The 14,138-nt window shown below is 36.7% G+C and overlaps 1 protein-coding gene across 7 annotated transcripts in view; it reads left to right on the top strand.

Annotated features, from left to right (window-relative positions):
* TANK (TRAF family member associated NFKB activator) overlaps window positions 1-14,138 on the top strand; it is a 94,154-nt gene that overhangs the window by 43,151 nt on the left and 36,865 nt on the right. The window contains exon 1 of one of the 7 annotated variants that reach the window (XM_045033865.1): window positions 13,023-13,061. The exons of the other annotated variants lie outside the window; for them this stretch is intronic. The gene's annotated coding sequence lies outside the window, so the exon portion shown is untranslated. Of the gene's footprint in view, window positions 1-13,022; window positions 13,062-14,138 lie in introns of those variants that run through there. 7 annotated transcript variants of the gene reach the window in all.

The raw sequence follows: 14,138 nt of genomic DNA on the forward strand, positions 1-14,138 counted from the left end.
AAGATCCTAAGAAGCTGGGGTAAGACCTTTTGAGAAGCTAAGATACTTCCAGCCAGCCAGGGAAAATCAGAAACAAACAGAAACCTACACCCACTGGCCCAAACAGGATACTCACTCGGCAAATACCGAGGAAGACCTTAAGGCTTTACCCTGAGCCCATCTCAAGGCTAAGGGGCCTGCTAATTAGTTTTTGTTAGTTTCCTTTTCTTTTCCTCTGACTTCTTCTTTATTATTATTACTAAATATAATTTACTGTCAAATTGGTTTCCATATAACACCCAGTGCTCATCCCAACAGGTGCCCTCCTCAATGCCCATCACCCACTGTCCCCTCTCCCCCAACCCCCATCAGCCCTCAGTTTGTTCTCAGTATTTAAGAGTCTCTTATGGTTTGCCTCCTTCCCTCTCTGTAACTTATTCCCCCCCTCCCTCCCCCACAGTCTTCTGTTAAGTTTCACAGGATCCACATATGAATGAAAACATATGGTATCTGTCTTTCTCTGCCTGATTTATTTCGCTTAGCATAATACTCTCCAGTTCCATCCACATTGCTACAAATGGCCAGATTTCATTCTTTCTCATTAGGGGCCTGCTAATTAGTGAAGATCTTCCACACCAGGCTTTAGAGACTGGAAGAGTTTATTCACATGCCCCAGTTTTCAATAAATTACAAGGTCTATGAAGAAACAGGGAAATGTGGCCCTTTCAACGAATAAAATAAATTTCCAGAAACAGTTGCTGATAAACATGCATCAGACTTACTAGACAAGGACTTTAAAACACTGTCATAAATATGCTCAGAGAGCATACAAAATAAACAAAGGAGGGATGCCTGTGTGACTCAGTTGTTAAGTGTCTTGACTTCAGCTCAGGTCATGATCTCATGGTTCATGAGCTCAGGCCCTGCATCAGGCTCTTTGCTGACAGTTTGGAAACTGCTTGGGATTCTCTCTCTCCCTGTCTCTCTGCCCCTCCCCCACTCGTGCTCTGTCTCACTCTGTCTCTAAAAAATAAATAAATGTTTAAAAAAAAAATCAGTGAACTCCAAGACAGGCCATTTGAAATAATGGAGTCTGAAGAGCAAAAAGAAAAAAGTAAGAAAAGTGAGTAGAGCTTAAGAGACTTAGGGGACACTATCAAGTGGGGCAATATACACATTATAGAAGAAGGTGAAGAGAGACAAATTATTTTTTAAAAATAGAAAAAAAGAAATAGGTTATTTAAAGAAATATTAAATGATGACTTCCCAAATTTGGGGAACAACATAGATATACATATCCAAGAAGCTCAACAAATTCTATGTAGGATAAATTCAGAGAGCCCCATGTCAAACTCCATTATAACCAACTGTCAACAAAAACAATCTAGAAAGCATCAAGAGAAAAGGAACTAACTCACTATATTCAAGGGAGTCCAAATAAGACTGTCAGTGGATTTCTCAGCAGAAGTCTTACAGGCTAGAAGGCAATGGGATGACATATTTAAAGTGCTGTAAGGGGCGCCTGGGTGGCTCAGTTGGTTGAGCATCCGACTTCGGCTCAGGTCATGATCTCACGGTTTGTGAGTTCGAGCCCTGCATCGGGCTCTGTGCTGACGGCTTAGAGCCTGGAGCCTGCTTTGGATTCTGTGTCTCCTCCTGTCTCTGCCTTTCACCTGCTCATGCTCTGTCTCTCTCTGTCTCTCAATAATAAATAAACGTTAAAAAAAATTTAAAAAAAAATAAAGTGCTGTAAGAAGAAAACCTGTTAACAAGAATTCTGTATATCTGGTAAAACTACCTGACCTAGAAGACCTGACCACTAGACCTGACGTAGAAGAAATGCTGAAGAATTGAAATGCCTTCAAGTTGAAATGAAAGGATGCAGCATAGTAAATTGAAGCCATATGAAAATGGGTTTTCTGTAAAAGTAAATATACAAATATAAAAGCTAGCATTGTAATTTTTTTTTAATTTTTTTTTCAACGTTTATTTATTTTTGGGACAGAGAGAGACAGAGCATGAACGGGGGAGGAGCAGAGAGAGAGGGAGACACAGAATCGGAAACAGGCTCCAGGCTCTGAGCCATCAGCCCAGAGCCCGACGCGGGGCTCGAACTCCCGGACCGCGAGATCGTGACCTGGCTGAAGTTGGATGCTTAACCGACTGCGCCACCCAGGCGCCCCTATAATTTTAGATTGTAACTCCCCTTTTTGTTTTCTACAGGATTTAAAAGACAAATGTATAAAAATTACTTTAAATCTTTATTAATGGGTGAACAATATATAAAGATGTAATTTGTGATATCAGTAACAAAGTAGGGAGGTGGAGCTATAAAGTTGGAGGGTTTGTTGTATGCAGTTGAAGTTAGTTTGGTATCAACTTAAGATACTGTCATAACTTCAAGATGTTGTATGTAGTCTCAGTGGTAACCACAAAGAAGATATCTACAGAATATACACAAATGGAAAGGAGAAGACATCAAAATGTGTCACTACAAAAAACCGGCTAAACACAGAATAATGGAGCAAATGAAGAACAAAAAGCTGTAACATATACAGAAAACATATAACAAAACGGCAAAAGTAAGTACTTCCCTATTGGTAATTACTTTAAGTGTAAATGAATAAAACACCCTAATCAAAAAACATCGATTTCCAAAAACCATAAAATACCTAGGAATAAACATAACCAAAGAGGTGAAAAATCTCTACGCTGAAAACTATAGAAAGCTTACGAAAGAAATTGAAGAAGATGCACAAAAATGGAAAAATATTCCATGCTCCTGGATTGGAAGAACAAACATTGTTAAAATGTTGATACTACCCAAAGCAATCTGCATATTCAATGCAACCCCTATCAAAATAACACCAGCATTCTTCACAGAACTAGAACAAACAATCCTATAATTTGTATGGAACCAGGAAAGACCCCGAATAGCTAAAGCCATTGTGAAAAAGAAAACTGAAGCTGGAGGCATCACACTCCCGGACTTCAAGACATATTACGAAGCTGTAATCATCAAGACAGTATGGTACTGGCACAAGAACAGACACTCAGATCAGTGGAACAGAGTAGAGAACATAAATGGACCCATAAAGGTATGGCCAACTGATCTTTGACAAAGCAGGAAAGAGTATCCAGTGGAATAAAGACAGTCTCTTCAGCAAGTGGTGCTGGGAAAACCAGACAGCAACATGCAGAAGAATGAACCTGGACCACTTTCTTGCACCATACACCAAAAAACCCCCTCAAAATGGAAGAAGGACTTAAATGTAAGACAGGAAGCCATCAAACTCCTCAAGGAGAAAGCAGTTAAAAACCTCTTTGACCTCAGCTGCAGCAGCTTCTTACTCAACACCTCTCCAGAGGCAAGGGAAACAAAAGCAAAAATGAACTATTGAGACCTCATCAGGGTAAAAAGCTTCTGCACCGCAAAGGAAACAATCAGCAAAACTAAAAGGCAACCAACAGAATGGGACAAGATATTTGCTAAATGACATAGATAAAGGGTTAGTATCCAAAATCTATAAAGAACTTATCAAACTCAGCACCCCAAAAAAACAAATAATCCAGTGAAGAAATGGGCAAAAGACATGAATAGACACTTCTCCAAAGAAGACATCCAGATGGCAAACAGACTCATGAAGAGATGCTCAACATCACTCATCATCAGGGAAATACAAATCAAAACTATAAGGAGGTACCACCTCACACCTGTCAGAATGGCTAACATTGACAACTCAGGCAGCAACAGATGTTGGCAAGGATGCAGAGAAAGAAGATCTCTTTTGCACTGCTGGTGGGAATGCAAACTGGTATAGCCCCTCTGGAAAACAGTATGGAGGTTCCTCAAAATATTAAAAATAGAACTACCCTATGACCCAGCAATTGTACTACTAGGTATTTATCCAAGGGACACAGGTATGCTGTTTCGAAGGGGCACATGCACCCCAATGTTTATAGCAGTGCTATCGACAATAACCAAAGTATGGAAAGAGCCCAAATGTCCATTGATGGATGAATGGATAAAGAAGATGCGGTATATGTGTACACACACACACACACACACACACACACACACACACACTCGAGTATTATGCAGCAGTCAAAAAGAATGAAATCTTGCCATTTGCAACTATATGGTTGGAACTGGAGGGTATTATGCTAAGTGAAATTAGAGAAAGACAAATATATGACCTTATCATATGAGGAATTTAAGATACAAAACAGATGAACATAAGGGAAGGGAAGCAAAAATAATACAAAAACAGGGAGGGGGACAAAACATAAAAGATTCTTAAATATAGAGAACAAACAGGGTTGCTGGAGGGGATGTGGGAGGGGGGATGGTCTAAATGGGTAAGGGGCATTAAGGAATCTACTCCTAATATCATTGTTGCACCATATGCTAACTAACTTGGATGTAAATTAAATAATAAATGAATTTTTTTAAAAATGGGTTAGCAGAATGGATTAAGAAATGGAATCCCACTGTGTTATCCTACACAGATAACACTGTGTGTTATCTACAAGCCTCACTTTAGATTTAAGTACATACATAATAGGTTGAAAATGAAAGGATGAGAGAAGATTCTATGCAAGTAGTTACCAAAATAGAACAAAGGTGTCTGTATTGACATCAGACAAAACAGACTTTACATCAGAGATTTTTATAGAAGATAAAGAGGGGCATTTCATAATGGCAAAGTTATTAATTTGTCAAGAAGAAACAGTAATTATGCACTAATCATCAGAGCTCTAAAACATATGATACAAACATTGACAGTATTAAAAGAAGAAATTATAGCTCTACAGCAGCCATCAGAGACTTTAGTACTCTATTTTCAACACTTTCAGTAATGGATAGAACAACCAGATTAGAAGATTAATAAGGAAAATGAGGTCTTGAACAGCATTGTAGGCCAGTTGTAACATATACAGAATACCCTACTCAACAACAGTAGAATTCGTATTTTTTCTCAAGTTTATATGGAACAGTATCCAGGATAGCCCATATGTTGGGCCATTAAAAAAGACTCAATAAATACTAAAAGATTGGAATCATACAAAGCATCTTTTCTAATCACAATAGAATGAAACTAGAAGTCAACGACAGAAGGAAAACTGGGAAACTAAAAATATGTAGAAATTAAATAGCACAGTCTTAAACAGCTACTGGGTCAAAGAAGAAATCACAAGGGAAATTAGAAAATATCTTGAGACCAATGAAAATGAAAACAAAATACCAAAATTTATGGGATGCAGTGAAAGCTCTGCCAAGAGGAAGGTTTTTAACTGTAAATACTTATCTTAGAAGAGAGATCTCAAATCAATAACCTAACTTTACACCATAGGAAACTAGACAAGAAAGCACAAACTAAATCAAAAGCTAGCAGAAAGAAGTGATTAATAGTAGTGATTAATAGTAATTAAAAAGCTCCCAAGAATGCCTAGTACCCAGTGGCTTCATAGTGAGTTCCGCCAAACATTCAACGAGGAATTAACACCAGTCCTTCTCATATTCTTCCAAAAATTGAACAGGATGGAACATTTCCTGATGCACTCTATGAGGCCAGCATTACCCTCATACCAAAGCTATATACACAGACACTGCAAGAAGACTGCAGACAGATTTTCTTAAGAACATTGATATAAAAATCCTCAACAAAATACTAGGAAACCAACTTCAACAGCATATTAAAATGATTTTACAGCTTGACCAAGTGAGATTTATTCTTGCAATGCAAGAAAGGTGCAGCATACAAAATCAGCGTAGTACATCACTTTAACAGAATGAAGGGGGGTTACCACATGATCATTTCAATTGATGCAGAAGAAGCAGTTGACAAAATTCAGCATCCTTTTATGATAAAAACACTCAATAAACCAAGAATAGAAGGAAGTATTTCAACATAAGGCCATTTATGAAAATCCCACAACTAACATAATAATCCATAGTAAAAGACTGAAGGCTTTTAAGATCAGGAATAAGACAAGGATATCCACTTTTGCCACTTTTGTTCAACATAGTACTGTTTCCAGTACTACCCAGAGCTATTAGACAAGAAAAACAATATCCAAATTGGAAAGGAAGAAGTAAAATTATTTGTTTGCAGACAACTTAATCTTATATGTAGAAAACTCTAAAGATTTCACCAAAACTGTTAGAACTAATGAATTCAGCAAAATTGTAGGATACAAAATCACACAAAAATTAATAACATTTCTATACATTGACATTAAACAGTGTGAAAAAAATTAAGAAAGCTTCATTTGCAATATCATCAAAGTAAATAATATACTTTGGAATAAACTTAACCAAGTAGGTGATGGACTTTTACAAAACATTACTGGGAAAAATAAGACAATCAGCATATGGTGGAAAATTCCATGCTCATGGATTGGATTTACCTTTACCATATACAAAAATGATCTCAAACCAGGACCTAAATGCAAGAGCTAATACTATAAAACTCTTAGAAGAAATCATAGGGGGAAAGCTTCATAACATTGAATTTGGCAGTGATTTCTTGGATATGACCCCAAAAGATCAGGCAACAAAAGGAAATTAGGTAACTTGAACTTCATCAAAATTGAAACTTTTGTGTATCAAAGGATACTATCAACAGAGTGAAAAGGCAACCCAAGGAAGGTGAGAGAACAGGCGTGCTTGGATGGCTCAGTCAGTTAAGCATCCAACTTTGGCTCTGGTCAAGATCCCACAGTTCATGGGTTCAGGCCCTGCATCAGGCTCTGTGCTGATAGCACAGAGCCTGGAGCCTGCTTCAGATTCTGTGTCTCCCTCGCTCTCTGCGCCTCCCCCACTAGCACTTGCTTGCTCGCTCTCAAAAAAAAAAAAAAAAAAAAAAGAATAAACATTAAAAAAATAAAGTATTTGTAAATTGTATATCTGATAAGGAGTTGATATCTAGAATATATAAAGAATTCCTACAACTGAACAACAACAATAACAAAATAATCTGAATAAAAAGTAAGCAAAGATATGAATAGACATTCTCCAAAGAAATTATAAAATGACCTGTAGGCACATGAAGTGATCCTCAACATCATTAGCAGTTAGGGAAATGCAAATCAAAACCACAGTGAGATACAACTTCATACCCAACTTCCTTCAAAGATGTGGAGAAGTTAGAATTCTTATACATTGCTGATGGGAATGTAAAATGGTGTAACCACTGTGGGAAATGTATAGTATTTCCTCAAAAAAATAAACATAGGATTACCATATGACCTAGTAGCTCCACTTCTGGCTATGTACCCCAAAGAATTGAAAGCAGGGACTCAAAGGGATATTTGTACATCCTAACATCCGTGTTCATAGCAATCTTTGTAAGCCAGAAGGTGGAAGCAACCCAGATGTCCATGGATGGATGAATGGATAAACAAAATGCAGTATATACATATAATGGAATTTATTCAGCCTTTAAAAAGAAGGAAATTCTGACACATAGTATAACATGAATTAACCTTGAAGATATGCTAAGTGAAATAAGCTAGTCACAAAAGGACATGTTTATGTATGATTCTACTTACATGAGTTACCTAGTCAGATTATAGAGATAGAAAGTAGTAGGGTGGTTCCTAGAAGCTGAGGGAAGGGAATGGGGAATTAGTGTTTAAAAGATACAGAGTTTCAGTTGAGGAAGATGAAAAAGTTCTGGAAATAGTTTGTGGTGATGATTACACCACATTGTGAGTGTTACTTAATGTCACAGAACTGTACACTGAAAAATAGTTAAAATGGCAAATTGTACATATATATTTTACCACAACTTTAAAAAATCTGTTGCAAAAAAAAGAAAAGAATTGGTGTGGCCTAGATTCTCTTACTAGATATGTTTTATTGCTATGCTATTCATCTATACAAACTCACCAGCCTTTCACCACTTAGTTGTCCATACTCCAAGCCAGTTTTTCTCATAGTGTTTCTGTGAAGAAGTACACTTTAGGGCTCTTCTCGGGGCCTAGGTGGCTCCATTGGTTGAGCATCTGACTCTTGAGTTTGGCCCAGATCATGATCGCAAAGTCGTGGGATCAAACCCCACATCAGTCTCCATGCTGAGTGTGGACCCTGCCTAAGATTCTCTCTCTCCCTCTCCCCTGCTCATGCATGTGCGCTCTCTCTCCCTCTCTGTCTCTTACATTAAAAAATAATAAAATTTTAAAGACTCCTCTTTAAGAAGTCAGTGTGCTACATCCATTTAAGAGCACTCGGTCAAAAAAAAAAAAAGTATTCGGTCAAGCAAAGACATCCAACTATTACAAATTAATGAAGGAAACAAAGACAAATAAGGGCAAGTCAGTGATTTTTAAAATATTACTGGCTGAAATTACAAAAGCAGCACATGCTTATTGAAAAAAATGCAAGTAATTCAGGATATACAGAACGTAAAGTGATTGTCTTTTCCCTTACTCTCCAAGGGTAAGCATTGTTAGTAATGTGATATATATTCTTCCAGAACATGTGAATCATAATTTTTTAAATGGAATGGTGCTGATCTGAAAAAGGTTAAAATTTTTCAAAAATGTCTTTATCTTCACCATCATCATCACTAAGATTTATCAAAGCTATGTTTACCCGAGTGCTTTATACAGTCATCTAATTTAATCATTATACAAATCTGGTGAGGAAGTATTATTTTCATTTTTTCAGATGAGGAAAAGAAAGTGCAGAGAGGTGAAGTAGCTTGCCCACAACCACACATCTAATGAGTAATAAAGGTGGTAGAACTGTGATTTGACCATAAATTTTACAAGTATCAGATAACTTTGTATGTAAATCCCCCTAGCTCTGCAAAGTTAAGCATTGTTAGCCCATTTTCAAATGAAGAAATTGAGACTCAGAAATAAGTTAATTTTTTTATGCAAAGTGGCAGAATGTGTACTGAAACTAGGTTTATCTGAATCCAGAGGCCACATTTATTTTACTAACCTAGCAAATCACAGCCCATTCCAGGTACTCAAAGTATTCTTCCCATTACTATGAATAATCTAATTTGGCTTCCTATTTTCTTGGGTAAATCCTTACTTTGTGTTTTATACATCTCTTATGAAAAGAAGCTGGGGAGTATAAGGCTTACTGTTCGTATTTCTTTCATTCATTCTACAATTTATGATGTGCCAGGTACATAATAAATGCTAGGGATTACAAGATAAGTAAAACAGATCATACACTTAAAGGGTTCACAACCTGATATTGCTTCTTCTGTTTGTTGCCTTGTATAAGCATTCATATGTACCCATGCTAAGAGGTCTTCTGATTTTTTCCAAAGTAGAGTGATGTTTTAATCATAGTAGCCCCTAACATGGGCAACTTTTAATATGCTTACAGAATAAGAGAAGAAACTATTAAATAGAACAGTGGTAGAGTTGGCTTGGTCCTTGAATCAGTTACTGTACAGGGTAACTAATTCAAGAGACCAGGAAGTACTGTGTTTAAATAAGATAAAAGTTTGTCCTCTCGTGCAACAGTTCAGAGTAGCCAGGGATAGTGGGGCAGCTCTACCATCCTTAAAATACGGTTTCCCGCTCTGGAATCACAGCGGCCATTCTACTTGTTAACATTTCCCTGCCAGTGAGAACAGAAAGAAGCAGTGAAAAGCAGACAGCTGTCTTTTAATGATGTGGTCCAAAATTTGTACAGGTCACTTCTGTTCACATCCTGTTAGCCAGAACTTAGTCATATGGTCATATGGCTAGTAAATGTATTCTCTAGCTGGATGACCATGTGCACAGGTAAAAGTCTATATTACTAAAAGAAAAACCGAGAATGTATATGGGGGAATAACTAGCAGTCTTTGCCACACATTTTGACTAACTAGGCTAAGGTTTCAAATATCACAAGAGTCTATAATGTGGACTTAAATATTTAATCAGCTGTATTACTTATACCAAGTTGCTTCTGATCCATTTCTGCCACTGTTCTGTGGAAGAAACCAAATATATTTAATAAAGACTTAAGTACCCTCTATTGCTTATTTGACCATCTTTCCAAGAGAAGAATCAGTAATAAGTAATTTAAAAATCTGAAAATTTTAAAACTGATTGCCATTTAAAAATCAGATTACAGTATTCATAAATGATTAAGTTTCAGAAAACTTCCTAGAGCGGGTCTCCTGCTTTTCCCAAGATCTTTGCATTATGTAAAAAGAAAATATAAATCTCCTTTGTTGAAAGAGAAATGTGGAAAAAAATGTATTTGTCTTTTCTTGCCAGTTCTTGGTTAAAAGTGAAAAATCAACAATGTCTTATGTGGGAAGGTAAAAATCTCCTTAATTATAAGATAGTTCAGGTGCTTACAAACAAAATTTCCTTTCTTTGTACTGCTAAGAAAGGTGAAGGATACAGAATACTTAAAACCATCCTGTTTGCTAAGTAAAGATCCTCACTAACTAACCAGTGAGTCTATGATGAAGGCCTCAAATAAGACTAAATTTGACTGTGCACTTTTTGTCATAAATTATAGAGCCAAACATTTTTCCAACAACAATGTTAAACCATTAAGGACTGTGTTGTCAGATTGCTTTATTCTAGAGCTAGTCTTGACCCATCTGAAATGTAAAGTGTCAGACTTACGTTACCTGTAAAAGCTGGTAGACTATGTTTACTAAAGCATAATGTGCCTTTATTATAGGTAGTACTTTATTTAAAAATCCTTTATTTTCACTTAAGATGTGAATGGCCTCATTGCTTACCACCCTTCTTTTTTTCCTTTCTTTGTTCCCCAAAATCTCTGTGTAAAGTGTCAGTGGAAATGGATTAATTTACTCTTCTTTCTTTCTACAGAAGCTACTGGTATTAGAATAAAGGTGCTTCTGCTGTTTCTGACTGAAGTTTTATTTCTTCTATTGTACATCGTCAGTACATTGCCATAGACTCATTTTCTACCTATCAAAATTTAAAATATTTGTATCCTTTGTTCCAGGTTTTTATTTCCAGAAATACGTTCTGTCAAAACTTCTAGACAGGCATGCTAAGGTAGAAGTTCAAGAAGTTATGTTAATAATTAGGAATGTTTAAATTATGATATCCATTCAAAGATACTGTGAGCACCTACTCAGTATATTGTGTCAGGAACTGTTCTAAGTACTGGGTCCACCATGATAAGCATACACGCTGTCTGCTTCGTGGAATGGTGGCACATCTAGTAAAGAATGGACTAATCAAATAATCTCATAAATGTGAATTTTCGTGGTGCCTGGGTGGCTCAGTTGGCTAAGCAGCCGACTTCAGTCAGGTCATGATATTGCGGTTTGTGGGTTCCAGCCCTGCCTCAGGGTCTGTGCCAACAGCTCAGAGCCTGGAGCCTGCATCACATTCTGTGTCTCCCTCTCTCTCTCTCTCTGCCCTCCCCCTTCTCTCTCTCTCTCTCAAAAATAACTAAACATTTAAAAAATTATTTTTAAATAAATGTGAAATTTCAAACTCTGGTAAGTATTAGGAAGAAAAGTAAACTGTTGTTAGAACATCTGTTAGGGAGTTGACCTCATCTAGGAGATCAGAGAAGATAATATTTATGAAGTGATTTTTGAAAGGACAGGTTTGAGGTACTTTCCAAGTAAACAAACTGTGTTACAATGACTCATTGGCCTGAAGAATTGAAAGTATAAGAGAAAAGTGCAATAAGAATCAGGGGCAAAACTATGTAGGCTCTTTAGAGGCCATGTTGAGGATTTTTGATTCTTTATTTTGAAAACAGTAGGAAACCATTTAAGACATTTATGAGGGAAGGGTGAGAGAACCCAGTGGGTGTTATGATTATATTTGCATTTTGCAAAATACATAATGGCTACAGTTTAGACAGTGGATTGGCTGCTACACTTAGGGAGAGCAGTAAGGCTATTGCAGTAGTCTATTAAGGATGTGATGGCTTGAATGGTGGTGGCTACATTGAAGATAAAAAAGTGGACAAATTTGAGAGATATTCAGTATTAAAATTGACACTTGATAATGGATTGGCTATAGAACAAGTAGATGTCAAGGATGGTTATAGCTTTCCAGATGGATAGTGGTGCCCTGTACTGAAAGAAGGAATGCAAAGGACCTGATTTTCCCAGGGGCTGGAGTGGTAGGAGGGAGAAGGAGATGTTGGAGGGAAAAGATCGTCAATTTTGAATATGTAAAATTTAAAATGCTTTCCCGGCAGCACTTGGCCACATAGATCTAGAAGAGAGACCTAGAAGTCCCAGAGAAGTCTGGGCTAGAAGGAGATATTTGAGAGTCTGGAGTATAACCTGCCACTTGGGATGATATTGCTTAAGGGGAGCCTATATAGCAAAAAGAGGACCTTGCTAGAATATACTAGCACAATATACTAGAATATACCTTGCTAAATATACTCACGTGATCTGCCATGGTGGTTATTTAGGATCTTGGGCTTTGGTGGTCAGGCAAAACCTGGATTAAAATCCCAGCTCCACTGCCTACTAAGAAACTTTGGCCAGGTTTTTTTGTACCTCTTTGTGCTTCAGTTTTCTCACCTGTAAAATGTAGGAAATAACTGCCTCAGAAGATTAGTCAGTTTAACAGCTAAAATGAAATAAAGGTCTCTGATTTTGGTGCATAGTAAGTATTCGGTGAAACGATCATATGATGATCGTGTATTGTTGAAAATTTTGATTGCGGAACAGTTCACAGTTTTTAAGAAGTAGAATACATATACATGTGCACGGAAGTTCCCAAAGGATATAGACCCAAGTATCGGTAGTTACCTCTGAGGAGGAATGAAAGGCATAGTAAAGGGAAAGACTTACTCTTTACCTTGTACATGTGGGGTTTTGTGGTGGTAGCGATAGTAGACATTTTGTTTTGTGCATTTTCTCAACAAATGTGCCACTTTTGTAATTTTTAACAGCCATTAATGGTTCCATAATCATTTTTGACTATTTTTTCTCTTTGTAAACTTTGAACAACCAGGGCTCTTAGGTTTTTTGCTTGACAGAATGTTTTTGATTCAATGGAGGTACCATACTGCTTTCTCAAAAAGAAACTTCTGAATCCTGGGTTACAATGAACTAGAAGAAAGACGAGAAAACTGGCTTAGAGCATGGGGAAGTTGTGTGGTAAGTCTAGTGACAAATTGTCCGTGTTCAGGGGTAATAGAGCTACATGCTATGGTAACAGGTATTATGTAGATACCTTGCTCATTATTAAAAGAACTAACATTTGCAAAGAGCTTAGTATGTACCACATAATTTATACATGTCATTTCCTTCAGTCCTTCAAGTAAATACCATTTTCATTTTAGGAAGAGAGAAACCAAACCTCAAAAAGGCTAATAAGTAATCAGAACCAAAACACAAGATTGCAAAATAAAAATAGCTTGTCATAGTTTACCATTTGGCATGCTGAGAAATTGGTGGCAGCACTGAGTAGTAGATAATTCACATTGATAATTTGGTCTGTCAGATTGCAGGTCTAGGTAAGACTTAATGCCAGGAGGATGGGGGAGGGCAGGGTTTATAACCTAGTTATAATAAGAAAATATAGCAGAGAATGGTTGAAGAATAGGCTGTATAAATCAGGATCTCTGAGTTGCTAATCCTGTACAGTCTTTTTTTTTTTAACTTGAAGTTGATGTTTAGTTTACCAGAGTTTCAAGATAAAACAGTTCGTGATCAAAGTGCTGTGTATTGAGACAGTTATTTAATTGTCTTCCTTCAAGAACTGTGGAGCTTCCGTATTGAGAACATTTGTGGTAGCGTTCTACAAAGCTTTTGTTCTCTCTGTTAATCTTGGAACAGTCTGAAAGATTTTTACATTGAGATTCTTTTTTTTTTAATCCATTCAATTTATTAAATTCCTATTCTTCTTATACCTGGAGGAAAACAGTGGTATTTTTCAGAATATTGAGATTAGTTTTTAAGGATGAAAAGAGATAATGTTTGACCTTTAGCAAGTATCATCAATGACGTAAGGGTACTTGAACTTTTTTTCCCTCATCTAGGAAGTAAGTGCTTTGAAAGATATTTAAAAAATGAGAATTTTCAGTGTCAGCAATAGGGAAAAAAACAATTTATAGAACTCTTTTAATATTTATAAAACACATGAAAACTTGAGCAGATGTATATCCAAAATTATAGAGAATATGCTGCCTTAGCTTTAAAGGTGGATTGAAATTTCCCGGGATAAAGGAACAG

Source organism: Felis catus, chromosome C1, assembly GCF_018350175.1.
Source record: "Felis catus isolate Fca126 chromosome C1, F.catus_Fca126_mat1.0, whole genome shotgun sequence".
NCBI lineage: Eukaryota > Metazoa > Chordata > Mammalia > Carnivora > Felidae > Felis > Felis catus.